This window comes from Plectropomus leopardus, chromosome 9 (assembly GCF_026936395.1).
Source record: "Plectropomus leopardus strain MGB_pleo_1.0 chromosome 9, ASM2693639v1, whole genome shotgun sequence".
Taxonomy (NCBI): Eukaryota; Metazoa; Chordata; class Actinopteri; order Perciformes; family Serranidae; genus Plectropomus; species Plectropomus leopardus.
In genome coordinates this window covers 24,342,758-24,358,764 of record NC_142184.1, presented here as the reverse complement: position 1 = coordinate 24,358,764, position 16,007 = coordinate 24,342,758, and the positions used below count along the sequence as shown (strand labels likewise).

At 38.9% G+C, this 16,007-nt stretch overlaps 1 protein-coding gene across 5 annotated transcripts in view; it reads right to left on the bottom strand.

Annotated features, from left to right (window-relative positions):
* The window catches only part of kazna (kazrin, periplakin interacting protein a), a 226,487-nt gene that overhangs the window by 202,605 nt on the left and 7,875 nt on the right, over positions 1-16,007 (bottom strand). Inside the window, exon 1 of one of the 5 annotated variants that reach the window (XM_088082321.1) lies at positions 13,871-14,183. The exons of the other annotated variants lie outside the window; for them this stretch is intronic. The gene's annotated coding sequence lies outside the window, so the exon portion shown is untranslated. Of the gene's footprint in view, positions 1-13,870; positions 14,184-16,007 lie in introns of those variants that run through there. 5 annotated transcript variants of the gene reach the window in all.

Genomic DNA, 16,007 nt, shown 5'->3' with positions numbered 1-16,007 from the left:
TCAACGCCCTTTCTGGTCCAGAATGTTCCATGTCGGCCTGAGAGCCATCCTGTTTTTGTTTCCCTGTTCTTGCCCTTGTGTGTCCCTGGCAAAGCTCTCCTTTCAGGTTTCCTCTCCAGCTAGGCTTCCACAATAAAAAAAAAAATAGCCAGGCCCACTGTATTTCCTCCTTCTCACACAGACACAGACACACACACTCACACTCTCTCACACACACACTTCCTCAAACCTCTTCAATTTACCATTAATCCCCCTTAGTCTTTGAAAGGTCACCACAACTATTTCCGAGGCCACCCACATGGTGGAAATGTTGGATAAATGAAAGAGTGAGAGAAAAAGCAATTTCCATATTTTTCTGCCTTTTTAGCATAAGTATCTTTTGTATTTTTCATGAGTTGCTACACCAACCCCTAATGTCTCATTATCCAGCATTTAAACTTTGCTAAAACTTCAAACTTTACAGCTCTGTCAGTTATAAAGGCAGACAGAGGAGCAGTGATCAAGGATCGACCTTCTGTCCAGAGGTCATCTGATACAGGCTCTGAACTCTTAAATCTCTTGTGTTCTGCTGGAATCATGCACTGGCACATTTCTGCCAAATTAAGAAATCCAACCTGCTAAATCCATACAGAGTAGGATGATTTTAGGCCAAGAAATCTGGATAGGGTCTTTTCAGGATGCAAATATAAAGCCTCTTTCACACACAAAAGCCCACGCAAAAAAAAAGAGAGCATAGATTAATGTGTTACATAACCAAGAAATTCTTTCACCGTGGCTGACATTTCCAAGCAAACAAGCTTTGAGTAGGAAATTTGACAAGTCGGCACTGAAGGCGGCAGAGATAAGAAGGCAAAGAGGGAGCTGAGGAGGAAGACTGTGTCCCCTCGAGGTGAGAGTTGAGCAGACGTCATTTGTTTGAATATGTGAGTGGGCTGGTTGTCACCCGAGTTCACAGACACTCCAGCCAGTTCACCTTTCTGAACAGTCATAACACATAATCAAGTGCAGTACAGGTGGGTGTTCTCGCGCATTTACTCAGTTAGTATCCACTTGATGTTTGTGCAAAAAGGCAAAAGGCCACATTTCTCTTCCTGCTACTTTCACTGTTTTTTCACTCAAGTGGAATCACACTGATGCACATTAGCTGTTATGTATGAAAGCTCCTCTCTTCGGTGGAGCTTTGGCAAATGTGATTTCAGCTGCTTACTCTTACTGCCCTCTACTGGCCGTTTAATAGACATGCAGGCATTTCTGAGTTAAAACTGTGTAATATTGATCAGTTCCCTGTTCACACCTTGAGAACGCTAACACTAAAAGGATTTCAGTTTTGTGAGCCAGCACAGCTTTGAGATGTATGCGAAATATTTTTATGTCAAATATAAAGAAGCGTTGCAGAAGTTATGTTGAGGTGTAAATTTAGCTATGGTTGTGCAAAAAAGGGCAAGCAGGTAAGATTGGTGGAACACTGTTGTGTGCTTTGGATTACTTTTTTTAGGAGCTCATTCAGTTGTCTGCTCTCCAAATAACCAGAAGCAGCATGTTAGACACTTTGTAATAAATTCTCAGATTTTGGTCAGAGTTAGGCTTGGATGTTTAAAGATGTTGTTTTATAATAAATGGGGTGGACAAAACATTAGAAACACCTCAATTAGTTGCAGCTGAAAAAAATCCTGTAGCTGCAACCAAAAACTCTATAGCTTGCACTTTCGCTTGGGAAGTTGGTCGGTCCATTTAAAAATTTTCCACCCTTTGCTGCAAAAGTTTTTGGCAATGGAGGTCCCAGCTATTGCGAATTCCTGATATTCCTGATTAGTTTAAAAAAATGCCCAAAACTATTCACTTCACCACTAAAATCTGATTATTTGCTGGTATGACAATAAATATGATTTCACTGGGGTTTGGACTTCTGGTCAAGTAAAACAAGCATTTTGAATATGTCACCTTGGGCTTTGGTAAAATGTGACATTTACGGTTTTCTGACAATTTAAAGACTAAACAATAAATTAATTATTCAAGAAAATAATCTCAATATTATTCAGTCCAGTTAAACACTACTGCAAACTAAAAACTCAACATCATTATCTTTGTAAACGTAGCATTTATGGCTGAACTTTTGTGGTGGATTGCATTAGATCTTATAGGTATACCTCATAAAGTGGCAACTTAAGCATATATCATAAACTAAAATATATTTTACAGTGTGAACCTGTTATTTAGTTATGTGCTGCATAGAAAATCAGAGGGTTTCAGTGTATTTGGGGCTGGGTGATATGGAGAAAATCAAATATCACAATACATTTTTACCAAATAACTATATTGATAAAGTGAACTCAACAGGCTGCACCTGCAGCGGTCACAGTAAGGAAGTTATTTTTGACATAAAGTCACTAAAGGGTCTTAAAAGTTGCTAAATCTAGCAAGAGGTTGGCATTACTGAGTGCACCGCTGGAAAGGAAAGGGGGCGCGGGACTGACCTGAATTACACAAGACAAAACGAGAGCATAATTGCAAAATGGAATGTGGCACAATAATCGTTTTATCTCGGTTATCTTGTTTTCATAACTGATTGATGGAGGCGATCTCAGCTGACAGTGGGCGAGAGGCAGGGTACACCCTGGACACGTCTCCAGACTACCACAGGTCTGATAGCCTACAGAGAGAGAGATAACCATTAACACTTGCATTCAAACTGTAGTGTCGACATCATAGATCACATTTAAATTCATAGCTATTGATCATGAAAGCTACACTACACACTGAAATCAATATATTTTGCTGCAGTACGGTGGGTCGAACACACACGTAGTAACCTTTACCCTGTATATTCAACATCAAATATTGACCATCCAGTTGCCTAATACTGCAATCATTAAGCCTTTAAAGCAACAACGCACAATTTAATGGTTTGGAAGCATCACACATCATTTCACAGACAAACTATTAACCAGCACACAATCAATACGTTTCTTAAAAGGTGTTGCTTCCTCCATGCGTCTCAACATTCTTCATCTGCAAACGGAAATAGATTTCCCCTACAGCTCGCCTTCAGCAAGTCTGAAAGCTGATGAAAGAGAGGCAGAGGTGGGGAGGAAAAAGAAAGCTACAACTGCAGTAGTTAGGTAACAATGGATGCAAAGAATAGAAAATTGTCATTCCAGCTCAGCGCTTGCGCTTCTCCTGTCTCTTTTCTTCTTCCTGTCATCTCTCCTCTTTCTTGCTGTGTCTTGCTGGCATAGGCAAATCACAAAGTGCCTTACATGTCCTCCTATAGAGCAGGAACAGCACAACAAGTGAGGGGGGAGAGGCTACAGCAGCACCCCGTCAGGCCTTTATCTGTTCAGGAGGGAGAAGTCTGGGTGCCAGGGGAAATAAGATCACAAACCGATGACAAATGTTTAAAAGAATGTATGCAGCAAACCTAATAGGATAAGGTGCAGCAGTCAGGCTAAAGTCGAGATAAAAGGGGCTTATTTCATGGGAATTGTTCGCAGCACACATGAAATCTTGGAGAAATGTTGAGAAATATGGAGAGTGATGAGCCAAAAATCCATTTCCGGGGGTTTCTGATGTCAGACTTACATTTGCTGCAGTGCACTGAGCTGTACAAGGTCATCCTCATCCAAGTTTTTCATTTTGCTGTAAAGTATTGAAAACTTCACTTTACATCGCACATAATGTCTACACAACGTGTGAAGTAGCGTGCAGTTGTAGTTCAAAATTTAAATTATTAATCGTGTTAATTAACAAAAATGCATTTTGTGAAGAAGGGACATTTTACTCCCTCTTTTACAAACTAGTGTATGCCTCTGTTCAAGTTGTGAATAATATTAGCATATATTTCTTATTCTAATGTGTTCTCTACAGGAGGGTTGTGGCACAACTTCACCTACCAGTGAGGTGAATGGGGAAGGACAGTGTTGAAGTATCAAAGCTCCAACAGCGTTTGAAGTAACAACTTTATTATAAAAATATTATTTTCATGATAAAGTTGGTGAAGCTTTGATACTTTTTGCAGAGTTTTCTTTTTTGTTTTTCATCCGGAGCATCCAGTCCAGATACTTTTCCAGGACGCATTTAAGGATTTAGCTTCCGCCGTACTCCTAGCGGCTGCTCAGTCGCTATCGTCTCACATGTGGCCCGTCCTCCTTTCTTTCTTTTGTTAATCTTTATTTCAAACTGTCAACATGTATAGTGTCATAAGAAAACATCAGAATCACACTTATACACACAGACAACAAACAAATCGAATGTAAATTACATAAAATGCATCGCTTCCGGTGCACAAGCGTGGGAGAGTCACCAAAAACACCCGACACAAGACTCATACAGAGAGCTTTCACTGGCAGCGCTGGGCGAAATTAAGTCTTGTGTAAATTAGTTTGGCAAGGGCTTGAATATAACAGACGTAAAAGGGGTTTTGTAAAAAAAAACATGTTTTTCTCCACATTTTAAGGTATCCAAAAAAAAATATATAGTTTTGGTATCAGTACTGAAACATTGTATGACCAAGTGTTGAAACTTACACAGTACTCCTATTTATCATGTCTCTCTGTAGTATTGTGTGTAATAATGTATAGCTTCATTTGTCGTGTGATTGATCATTATGTTAGATCTACAGCAGGCTTTTCTCTTTCCCTCATCTGAGATATTCCTGTGAAGAAAGGCCATATAAATAAATGAACTGTCGCTTCAGTTGGTCAGCAGTCAGCAAAAACGGGCAACAGTTTCACACAACAAAATAAAAATTAGAACTTTTACTCATCACACTGAGCGTATGGATCCCTTTTTTTAATTTTCACAATTTTTCAATATCAAAAAGAGCTTGCTCACTGCCATGGACACGTCGAATCAAAAGAGGCTGAATTGTTTTATTCGGCCTGTTGCTTTTCTAAAATCATATTTTCCAGATGGGTTTGCATCAAAGTGTCCAATAGCCGCATAATGGAGGACAATTTCGGCCAGTGAATACTCCTTTTGTGTTCATAATGGTGAAACTAATTCCTCTGGTGCTTAACTGTAAGCCTGGCATGTGGCTTAGTATGTGCATAATTGGGCACAGTTTAAAGTGATGCACCTCTTAAACATCTGGCAAACGTAACAGATGGGCTGTAAGGGCTATAAAGGGAAAACTAATCAAATATTCTATATTCAAGTATGTGCGGCATCATTAACGGTACAATAATAGTTATTTTAGGCCCTTTAGTAAACTCTCGATAGGCCCTGAGGCTCTGAAACAGAGGGAGCTGAATATATGCCTGTGAATATGCAGAGGTTTTTTAGATGTAAATATTATAGAGTTCTTATTTTCATGCAGAAATTGTTCCTCTAACACAGCATTTGAAAGTACAAAATTAAGAAACAAGACAGGTGAACTACAAGACCATGAATCTGAAGCTGCCACTGAGAAGTGACTCAAGAAATTACAGCAGGAAACAACCACTATTCATCTACACAACCAGTCCTGATGTGATCCTGATTAAGTGGAGTGATGTGCATATTATAATAGAGAGAATTCAGTATCCAAAAGCATCTGACAGAGCAAATGATCTTGCTTAGTAGCAGAGCTATACAACACTGCCCCCTACTGATAACAATAAAACACAGCAGTACTGACTCATTGCTTATCTTAATGCCTGTAAACTGAAGTAGGCTGATGTTGTTTACAGCACTCCCATTAATGTAATTACACTGTAAAATGAAGGAAAATTGTTAAAATCACTGCGGTGAAAAAACATTCCCCAGCTTCACACCATAAAAGATGAAGAGAAAACAGAATACGACAATTTTTAAATTAGTATCAAGTTCAAGTCTGTTGGAGTTGAAAATATATGACCTGATAGGAGTGGATGTTTTCATGCTCAGCTGTGTCTCACGAGGATACTCTCAGCACATCAGACCGCCTTAAGTGATGTTATTACTGCTTGACACCTGACGTGTGATCAGATGACGTTTGAAGTGATTTCAGAAGTTCTCTGTGGATTTCGAGTGCCAAAGCTGGTGGGAGATATGAAGGCGCGCCATCAAAAGGAACCAAATACCTTCACTGAAAACGAGGCACAATAGGCATCTGCATGCAATATGCATGAGTACTGTAGTCCTCTGTTGAGAAACATGAATGAAAATGACTAAAAACAAACAAAAGAGACCACAGGAATCACTGGCCACTAAAATGTCGACATTTCCTCTTCTAACAAGGATTTTAGTGTTTTCCTTGTGAGGGTCTAACAATTGTAATGAAACTGACTTGACAGTCAGGCAGAAATGTTATCATCACCCAGCAAAGGCTGAGCTACATTCAGATCTATTAAAGACACACAGACACACACTCTGACAACTGATGAATTGTTAAAGTCTACGGTGCTTCATGGATGACTCCATTTCTTTCATGAGAATGTGCCCGACGTACGGACAGACGGCCTGAAAACATAACGTCTCGACCTCGGCTTTCACCGCCGTGGAGACATAACAACCCACTGACTTCCAAACAAGGGAACCAGATGTGCTAAAATGGCAACTAATTTCTAGGTTTTATGAGTCATTCCTTGGTAACTCTATTATCAAGCCAACATGCTAAATATTTCCTGACTGAGTTTCTCAAGTGTGATCATTTGCTCCTCTCTGTTTTATACTTTCAGTATTTTTTCTCGATCTGTATATAAGCGCAACTGCAGCGTGACCCATTTTCCCTCCAGAGATCAATTAAGCATTTCTGATTCTGATTTTTGATGACTACGTCACATGGGGCTTTTCGATGGGCATCTTTCACAATCAACTGACACTTTTTGGACTCAATTAAGATGACTAGTGAAAATAATCATTCTTTTCTACATGCACTCTTCCAGGTGCACACACAAATACGGCAAAGTGCAGAATTCGACGCTCATGAATAAACCGCAGGTCATGGACGCACGATAAACAGGCTGCACATATGCTCACGCATTATGCACAGTTACAGGCATATACACAAATGCACATAATGCCACCCAAATTCCACCTACAGTCCTTGCACAAGATTTACATGCTGATGATAAAGAGGCAGAGGTGGTGCAAAGTGAGGAACAGACATCATTGGTACGGTGGAGCCGAACCCCGGGGGTTCTGTAGCTGTGAAGCAGAGAGCAGCGAGCAGAGCTCTCGTCTCTGCAGAGCTCATTAAACTCCACTAATCGTATCTGTTACCGCTGTAATGGGCGGAATAAAGGGAGAGCAGCATAAATGGGATGTGGTTTTCTGGAGGTGGTTAGCTGTGCACTTAAAAATGGTTTGTGTACGTGTGTGTGCATGTGGGTGTATTTATGTGCGTGTGTTTGCCTGTGATAGAAAAATCCGGCGCTGGCTCACCATATCTGTCTATTTCTCCCTCCAGCAGAGAATGCATCCCCCTCGATTTTTTCCCTTCTGTTTCTGCTGAGCTTTACATGACTGAGGCTCTCTTCTTCTCTCTGCCCTCATTCTTGTGTTTTTCTGCTGCAGTTGTAACAACATCCTCAGTTGTTGAATGGATTACAGCTTAGACTCTATTTCAGTAAGAGACATAGAACAATATAAAAAAAAATGTGTCTGATGTCTGGGCACAAAGGGACAGCAGCGGCAACAAAATTGTTGTATGTACATTAACTTCATCCTCTAATAATGTGTCCTCATAAACACTGTCAGTTTATAAACAGACTCTGGGCTCTTTAGATAAAAAAAAAAGAAAAGCCTCATGTTTAAAGCTTTGTTGACTCGGGTCAATTTTGATTTTGCTCACAGCCAACACAAATCTCTGCACAAACAGGAAGGATTCAATACACAGACCCCTCTGCCAAAGTGGAGATGAGATGTTTTGTCGACTCAAAACTGTCTGGCTTTTATGCCTTGAGAACATTTGTGGAGTCTTTTCATAGATGCTGGGTGGTCTGAGAGAGTGCTGTTCGCAGCGCTTCTCTCAACTATAAGAACTGTCTTTGTAGATACTGTCAAAGTTTGGATCTAGGCCAAGTGTCTAGAGGCTGACGAATCTTTGCTTGCGTTTGCTGTAAAAACAGACTCATATGTTTATTGTATCTGTCCGCCTGTGATGATTAAAATGAGGATCCCAAGATAAACACCTCCAAGTGAAGTTCAAAGTTGAGCTTCTGAGCGCTCCACCAAACACCTCACATCCACCAGGCAGGATTTCTGGATGCGGCGCTCTTATTTTCTCTGCGACGCGGTGTGAATTTTAAAGACAAAAAGTGCTCTTGCTGTGAAATGATTTCAAATGCTCTTTAACAGGATTATGCACTTTCTCTGAACTCGTGGATGAACAGTTAATGGCTAATGCTGAGTGCATTAGCACAAACATTACAGCAAATGAAAGCAAAGAAAATTTGACTTTGACTAAAAACCGACCTTAATATTCTCTTGGTTTTAGGTAAAACTAAAAAAAAAAAAAAAAAAAACAACCCACACACACTACACTCTCTGGTCTCCTGCACTCTCGATGTTTGAATTTTAATCTTCATCACAGGGTTTTCAGTGGCAAAGGTGTTGGTCAGTGAAAATGATGCTTTGAATAAGAAAGTATGGCAGATTGTAATGTGAGTAGACATATCCGCCGTATCACAGCTTCTCAAACTACACTTGAGAGGTGCGTCTGCTGGCACCAGGAGAGAGAGAAGGGAGGGGGGGGCATGAATCACACTTGACAAGACCATTTCCTTTCACTGTCATCCCTGCTGATTTGGCTGTGGGGGCTGGAAGCTGCTGCCAAAACATAAACAAGAGGGATTACATGTATAATGACAGTCCTCTGTCAGGGTTTAGTGTTTAAGTTTAAGCTGAATGTTGTGTTTCATCAGGGAACTTCCATTTAATGAAACGGCTTCAGCGGACCTGTGTCTAATTAAATGAGATTTAAATGGTGGCACAGCACTAACAACTCAAGGAAATGCTCATTAAACGTTGTGTTATGTTACAGCGTATATGCAGACTTACTAACAAAGACATGATCGAGAAGATGATCGAGTGATGACTCGCCCAAAATGACAAAGAGCCCATTTTCTTACTTTGCTTTTGTGATATCTAGTCATAAGGATCCCTTAAATTTAAGTGTTGGGTCGAGTTTTGACTAAGGTATGTATTAAGTGTTGAGATATGGACAGAAAAATAAACTTGTCAGTGCTCTCTGGTGGACAATTTATGTAATGATAAAAAAAGTTTAACTGAAACAGACCTTTGCATTTCTCTAATGCAATTACTTTGTTGCTGTAGAGCTGTAACAGTTAGTCTATGAGCTGATTTGTGAATATGTTAAAGAAGAAAAAAGTAGAAGTTTAACTTCTTCAATGTGAGAATTTGATGTTTCTTTTCTTCAGTGACAGACTGAACATATACAGTAGGAGTCTGGACTGGTTGGACACACAGACTGTATAAATAACGATGGAAGACATGACAGTCACCTTTACGTCGAATACATTTTCCCCAAAGACGGTTTCTTGTCATGCTGCTGTATGCTAAGGTTTTCATTTTTTGCTCTCTTTTAATTTGTTTTTTGATGCTATAAAAGGGGGATCTGACATTAGTTGTCGACCGATATTGGTTTTTCAGGGCCGATACCTATACCGATTGTTAGTATAAGGCGAGAGGGAAATCCAAGCACTCCAAAAGAATGCGGACGTGAAAAACCAGGGGGATTTACATTAAAAAGCCTTTATTATAGTGGCTTAAACAAAGCCCTGACGAAGGCCAGTGTTTGATCGAAACATGTTGGCTTTTTTAAAGATTTAGCCACTATAATAAAGGCTTTTTAATCTAAATCCTCCTGGTTTGGAGTGCCTGGATTTCCCTCTCGCCTTATCCTGTTGTTTCCCGTCTTCCATGAGCCCCCGTTACTATTTTGTGACCTACATTTGATTGTGATTCACAGAGCTTACCAGTCATCTCTCTTAATAAGACGGATAACCGATATTTGGCACTGATATGCAGTTACAGTAAAAATCAGAATCTTTCTGTCAAAATGTAGAATTTGGAACAAAGCCCGACACAAAACTTTGTTTAAATGCCTTCAGCAAATGTTTAATCAAAATGATTCAAACATATACATCAAATACCAGCTATCGGTATCAGCCCAATATCGGTTGACCCCTGACGCAGTAACAGAATCTTGACTCAGATTTGATTAGCACTGCTCAGTTTTTATTTTCAGTGGCGTTTGGTCTGCATGAGAGAGAGAGAGAGAGAGAGAGACAGAGAGGGGCAGCTCTCTCTCTCTCTCTCGATCTGCTTTTTGTGCCCTTGGTGGCAGTGAGCATACAAAAATAAAAAGTTAGACTACAATTCAAGCTCAAACAGTTCAAGCAGCAACCCAAGAGCCAACAAAAATCCCCCCCAGATTTTCACTGACACATGAGCAGGGAGATGTGAGAGCTTGCAGGACAGAGGGAGGTTTAACTTAGCTCATTGACACATACTATTCACTTAAAAATGGACTGGGTATTCCTTGGAGTTTGGTTTCTTTGCAGTTGAGTCAACACGGACTTGTGATCTGTTCAGACCTGACTGATCTTGGGGTCAGCTCAGTGAAACAGCTCTGTGTGGTTTTGTAGCCTGCTGTGCTGTGCTGTGCCATCCTAACACCTCAGCCAGAGTGAGATTACTCCCTCAGGCAGCGCAACCTCTGATAATTACCGTGGAAGGTGAGATTTTAAGCCTCTTCACACATCCAAAGAATGAGACACACTCCTCTAACCTTAGTTAGACGATGTGGGATATGAATTATCTATTTGTCTGATAACCTGTTACTGACACATGATAAAAAAAACTATTTTATGAGCTCTGTTTGAGTATTCTTCTTTGATTAATAAGAACTGGACTTATTGCTTCTTTCGTTCATATAGTTTTCCTCGAGCTAAAGTAAATTACAGGGAGTTTCTGGGAGATGGAACGACATTGAAGATCCAATAAGAGAACTTTCTGCACTACCAAAAATATTGTATGTTATGCTTATCGATTGCACAGCTGGAGGCAAAAGGATTTCAGCCACTTTCATTCATCAGGGTTTCATCATTCATTTCTCAGCACACTGATAAAAGCCAAGGGTTGCATTACGATTTGTCTACCGTGGTGAATTAAATATTTTACCGTGCATTTCGATTTTCATCTGCGGCTGAAGTTTAATGCACCATGCTCGGCATTAACTTTTGAAGATCTCTTGTTTGACAGGCTGAAACTGCTGCGAATATTTTACCCGTCAAAAGTATCTGAGTATAAAAATAGAAGGCAGCTAATTGTGTCTATAGACCGTTCAATTAATGTTTTTTTAGTGACATTTATTTGACAACTCTTCAGTGAGGTTGAGTATTTTCTGGGATAATTAGGCCATTAGTACAAAACTTCCCCTCTCGTCATCTCAAAGTCACAGCAAGCGCTTCAAATGTGCAACACTTGTCCTATAATCCTGTATGTGTTTGGGATTAAAGTCTAAGCTTTTATCACTCATCAATGATCTCTCGTCTCACAGAGGAAAGCTTGGCGGAGATGGATTGTCTAGATGCGAGAGCGCAGATGCCTGAAGTGAGGATTTATAAGCAGAAAAGTGAAGGATTAGCGACTTGGATTGACGTGATTGGCAGAAAAATCACATGCCACTGATGATGCATCATCCACCTGCCGCTGCAGATAAATGCATCCAACAGAAAAAAACGACAACACGAGAACAGAAACACGTGTCATCTGAATACCAAAGAATGAGAAACACGCCGCAAAACAATCACAACTGCAAACATAATCAACTTTGAGTAATTAGTGGGGATTACAGTTGCCTTCCAGATGAGCCAGAACAGAAATTATTTGTCCCAAAAACATCACAAGAATCCCCATGATCACTCAAATAGAGTCAAACTGACACATTGTCAAGTTTTAATCTGAATCCTGTAATTCTATTGTAAGCCAGATGGGATGCAACACTGCACTCTGTGCCTTCAGGCTTCATCCTTGTACATTCGGCACAAAACTACACCAGTCTGTGTAAAATGTGTAACCACCTGAGAACACAAATGTATTCAGAAGTAGAGCTATTAAAGGAGTGAAGACCATGTTTTCTGAAAGATTATAGATTGCTTTATTATTTTAATAAGTGTTATGTGAGCAGCGATTGCAGGCAAGTCACTCACAAGACTAAATGCGTTATTTCTGCAGTACATCCTCGTTTTATTTTGCTGCTTACACAAGCAGTACTGTAACTACACTGGTGGCAGCAACATAAACGGTCCACACTGACGCTCACTGCAGCAAAGTGAGTCAAATATTGTTGTACTGGTGTACAAACTACCAGTTGGCTCTCAGTGGTTCTGTGATTATCACATCAACCACTGGTGACGCACAGCAGCACCATAGACAGGCCACAAACTGGCAGGGCTGGATGTTAGCCAATAGCCAGGCAGCAGCAGCCTCAAACACCACCTCTGCTCCGCAGCCGTCCATGCACCGGGACCCATGCCACACAGCTGGATTTAAGCTGTTTTGTTTGACTTTTTTTTTTTTTTAAATGTACACAGAATATACATTTTATGTACCTTAATTTAGGTTAAAAAAAATCCAATGTTGTGCGTCCCTAAATAATAATAATTAGGCCTAATTAAACATATACCTGAGTTTTTGATATAGGTCTTAATTAAAGCCCTCTGGATTTGAAAATGCTTTTAATATGATTAATTTGTATTTAAAAATCACAGTAACTTTACAGTTAAAAACTAAAAGGTTTAATAAACAATGGTCCCCATTAATACCAGTGACGCCAGAACTCAAGTCACCGTGTTAATAATCTCATTACTTAATTTTTTTTTTTTTTTTAATCATTTTTAAATATTACTATTATCTTGTCCTCTAGTCATTAGATTATAAGTGATAAAATATTCGTTCTGACCAATTAGGTATATTTTGGAAAGAAATACTGCCATCGAAGATATATTTAATTATGCTGAATGTGGACGTGAAAAGATTTTAAGTATGTCAAGTATGTGAACATTACTGTAAACATCTCCTTTACGCTGTATGTTCTGTACTGCCTTTGTGATATTTGCTGAACAAATAAAAAGTTTAAAAGGGAAAAAAAAAACTCAGGGTTTAAAATATTACTTATAATGTTTGTTTTAACTGGCTGGATACCTGATTATTTTCTTAAGTCCTTATCTCAAAAAGTAGGCCCCTAATTAAATAAATTGAACTCCGGGTGCCTGTTCGGCTTAGATATCTATAGTCTTAGAATATAAACAACTAAAAGTGCCTCATCATACAATAGTGGGAATTGGAAATTGTTTATTTTCCAGCTATTTAAACTTGTGAAAAGTTTGTTTTTAAACACATCTATAGAGAACACCAAGCATGCAAACATATGCAGAGAAACACACAAACCTCTTTGCTATCACCTTCATCTCTGCAGGGTCCATCTCCAACATGTAAGATATTAGGTTTCCATAAACCACAGAGGACTTCACACAGTGGAGACCCCCTTACTCATGCAGGCGGGATTAAAAACCATGCTGTTTACCAACAGATACATAAATACCACAAATCTGCTTCACTAATAAGCACTTGCATATAAATACAGGATTTTATCTGTGAAACTTAATCAACTGCTCAAAGCCCTGCCCACACACACATACATACACACACACACACCTGTGAATCACTAAACACACACACACCTGTGAATCACTAAACACACACACCTGTTGGCGACTGATAAATCATAAAACCATGTTGTAATCTTCATTTAATTCATCAGTCTGCAACCTAAACTGGGACTGAATCAAAGTAAATGACAGTCATGTTGATCACGGAGCTCCACAACCCGCTGCTGTGTTCATTACACCAAAACATCACATGGTAGAAGAGCAGGCTGTCTTACCTTACAGCATGAGTTTGTGCTTTGTTTTCCTCTGTGCTGAGGCCTCAAGGAACAGTTTCTGTAACTCCGACAAAGACGAGACTCATCTCGGTTTTATTAGCTCATTTTTTAGGCTAAACTCTACCTGAACGATGGCCGCTCACTAGCTAGCTAGCCGGATAGTCGCACCTGCAGGAGCACTGCGCCTCACTGTTTTCATCCTCAAAACATCGACTTTCACCTTCCTCCCGAGTAGCTGCTGTAATTACACATTTCGTCTCGCTTCCTTCGAGTTTTTACATAACCTGTTTCCACGAACTTATAAATTTGGTTAACTCCGCCGGTGGCTCTCGGTTTATGAATCCCCGTGTGCAACACTGCCTCCGCGTGGAGGCGATTATAGGCCCCACCCAAAATAGAAAAAGAAAAAAGAAAAATCAACAGAAAATTTGTAGTGAATTTCATGAAGTGCTCACTGCACTAGAAAATGACTTTGAAATTCCACAACATATTTTTTTTCCACAGAAATACTGCTGCTATGAGTGAAAATCCAAAGGAGACCCTGTCAACATCCTGTAGGTACTAGTAATAATAATAATAATAATAATAACAATTATTATTATTATTATTATTATTATTATTATTATTATTATTATTATTATATAGCACCTTTAAAAACATAGTTTACAAAGTGCAAAAGTAGAAAACAGAGAAAGCAATTATCAACAGAAAGCCAAACAGTCCTACTTGACACAAGCAAGACAAAACTAGGGCAGGACTAGAAATATGATAAAATTAAAATAAGAGGATGAATAATGTGAGCTGCAGGATGCAAAATCTCATTATAAAACAATACAAACACATAAACATAAAGCAATAAAACCACAAATAACAGGAAATAAAACCCAAGCTCTTACAAATTTTAGTTAGAGAGTTTCTCTCTAACTTGGGTGAACTAACCAGTTGTGGATGAGGTACCTGAAGGACATAGCTACTTGAGTAAAAACACAGATATTTTACTAGAAAATAAGTTTGGTAGTAGTTAGGTAACCTAATAAAATATAACTTGGGTAAATTATCTTATACTTACTGTGTCCAAAGTGATGTGATATTAAATATACTTAAGTATTAAATGTCAAAGTACGTGTAAATGCTGTTAATTAAAAAAAAAATTTTTTTTTAAAAAAAGCAAGCAGTCAGAGTTTTTTTTTCTTCATAAGACATTCACCTCCTTAAAAATGAAGCGGACATTACAATTGAAGAAAAAATTAAGTCTTTCTTGCATCTAAAATGACGTAAAGAACAAAATCCAGTTTTTCTTTCACTCCCATCCAAAAAATACTTAAGTACTATGACAAAGTATTATTGCTTTCTTTTAACTGGTTGCAATCTACAAACCTCACCATGAGATACCACTAAATTCTATAAATCCTACATATTGCTCCTTTGAATTAGTCATATCTATAATAAAGAAAATTAAACATGTAGATGTGGTACATTACAATACAGTTTCTCACATCTGTCAGGCAGTTATCTACTCTGACACGAACACAGCGAATTACATTAGTGCACTGCATTTTCTTGTTGAAATGCACATGAACTTGGAGCATGACTTCCAATGAATTTTGTCAGACCTTGAAGCAAACTGGAATTCAGCTTTAAAAAAATCTTCCCTTGGCCTCAGTTTTATGCATTTGAAAAATATGAATCCCCTAACACTAGCAGGCTATCATTGACAATTGATGTTAAAAAAAAAACAGCAATAATAATGGATTTTTTTTTTTTTTGAAACATCAGACATTCATCGAGAGCTGTAACCTCCTAAATTCAAGTAGCTTCAGATGCAGTGAATATGGTGCATTCACGCCTATTGATTTGCTATTAAAAATTGTATAAATACATCAAAGTAGATGGTATCGAGTGGAGCAGCAAGCAGAGAAAAGCAAGATGTTAAAAGAAACATTTTTTTTCATGAATTAGGACGTTTCTATAATGCTCAAGAGCACAGATCCCTTCCACCATAATGTCCTTAAAGGTGTGTTATAGTTTTACCATTGCACAGGACTTCCACACTCTCTGCAGTGCCACGTCTACAGTATCAGACATGTTATCTTTTTATGGCTTTTATTGCACTACAGATAAAATCAGTGGGCTGAAG